Below are 2,271 nucleotides of genomic sequence, written 5' to 3' on the forward strand. Positions count from 1 at the left end.
TTTCAACCCATGCAGGGTGTTGCAAAGGGCCACATATGTGGCTAGGAAATATATTCTCCCCTCTCACAAGGGTAAAGCGTCTCCCAGGTTTTTTTTTTCCAAATTAGTCAGCATTTGGCTATTTCAACAGCATGTGTTACACCGACAACCGCTCCTTCTGTCATCCAAAACTACGAGATAAAGCATGGAGGAAGGTTGAACCCAGCTCACCAGTGAGTGGGGTAACCAGAACACAGACCTCGGATATAGCTGTTAAACCATCCCCTATCTATCCAAAAAAACCCCCGCACATTGAGGCTGCAAAGTTTCAGTGAAAGCTGCAGCTATCTCCTCCAATGGACATTGTTACAGATAGGGAAATAGGAAAACCAGCCTGACAGATAAATTTAGACAAGCTTATCTTCGGAGCGATCAGTCAAGCAGATTTTCAAGCAACCATTCACTGTTCAAGGCTGCCCCAATACTTATTTGCAATTCAACAACACGTCAAGCTTTGTCCATTATTATTATTCATGGCCACGCAACTGCTTTCAGCTAGTCTGGAGACGTGAATCCAGGCAGACTAGTTTATCAAGCTGGAGTCTAAATCAGACCTTAGGCCTGCATTAGCCTCCTCTTCAATGAGAAAACTCAGTTTATCTTAAGGTCTTCAGTAAAACGTCAGTGAAAGAACCTGGCAGAGTCTTTCCCTTGAGTTCTCCTGTTACCCTCTGCTCCCAAACTTGGCTTTATGATAGTGGGTCCACCACGTTCAACCTGGAGCAGAGGAGTAAGTATTGGGCAGATAACTATCAGGAGCACATGGGTGGCAAACGTTTTCAGGTGTGTGCATAACCGTATCAAGTAACAAGCTATAATTACTCGATACATAAATATGCTCGCACAATCTTTCAAGCGAGCACACATACGCAGTTTTAATTTCCAGCCCAAGACTGTCATCTTCACAGAGTAAGGCAGAATTCATACCTACACAAATCTTAATTTTAACAACTGCTCTTTCTAGAGCATTTGATAGCTTAAAGAGGAGTGGGAGGTGGTGGCCATGTTCTGCAACAATGCTATTTGATGTCCAATTTACAACATTTGGTCTGCTTGTTACAGCTGAGCTGTATGCCTTTTAGAGCAACGAAATTTATACTATTTCACAGTTTTCCTTTGTCGTATAACTTCGGAAAAAGAATCAGTATTTTAAACTGATTAAAAATGCATATTTCTCAGTAATCTGACTTGCAGAAAATAGATCTCTTAATTTATGCCAGTCAATACAACGACATTTAACTTCAGTTTAGACCTGATACTGGTTGCCAAAGAAGAAATACTTGCAAAATTAGACTTTAGACCAGGCACTCAAGCCAGGGATCACAAATCGTCCCTTTGAAGAGCCCATCTGGCCCTTCACAGACCTGCAGGTCGCATGTTAAAGAAGCACCCAGTGCCATCTAACAGGGAGAGATAACCACATGGTTTTGAGCCCTATGAAATAAAGTTTTGAGCTGTTTCCAGCTCCAACACCTTTGCCTTTTGACTCAAACTCTACCTGTATATATACTACCTTCCTATACAGGAGCACTGGAATCATTCCCTCTGTAGCACCTTATACAAGGCATTTTAACATGTTTAATTTGTGCCTACAACAGCTTGACAAGTACTAGACTTGCCAAGTGATTCCCAATTTACCCTAATATTTAATATCTTTTGTTATTATCACTAAGGCAGCTGTTAGTCTGAATTCTGCTGCTGTCTGCTAGGTTTAGACTCACTGCCATTGGAACACGAGACAGCTGTATATCTCTCCAAACAGTAGCAACATATAAAAGGCGTCAGAACTACTTATCAGAATTAAATAACTACCACAATAGCGAACAGAAGGACAGCAACAGTACAAGCAATAACAGCAGCTGGCAGGGTTCACTGCACTATTAAGAAATTTAAGCAAGTCAGCAGTTCACTCTGAATGACTACAGTTACTACTATGCGTAATTACAGAAGGCACAATGCTCCCGAAATTCTGGAGCAAAAATTACCTTTCAGCTACTTTGTAATGTTATCAAGTAAGTGAACAGACCTTCACCGTGGCCTTAAGATTTTAAGGTTAATATTATTACTGCACCAGACTATTTTTCCAGACTGCAACTGGTTGGCTCATGTAGACCTTGCAATGAACTCCGAAGCACGTGTACAGAAATTGCACAGTAAGTAGCTGCCACAAATTCTAGATGTCCTGGTCTCTCTTAGGGAATATTTACTTGTACCTTCTTGGATACTTATTAA

The sequence above is a fragment of the Buceros rhinoceros genome, unplaced genomic scaffold (genome assembly GCF_000710305.1).
Source record: "Buceros rhinoceros silvestris isolate BGI_N320 unplaced genomic scaffold, ASM71030v1 scaffold4185, whole genome shotgun sequence".
NCBI classification, from domain to species: Eukaryota; Metazoa; Chordata; class Aves; order Bucerotiformes; family Bucerotidae; genus Buceros; species Buceros rhinoceros.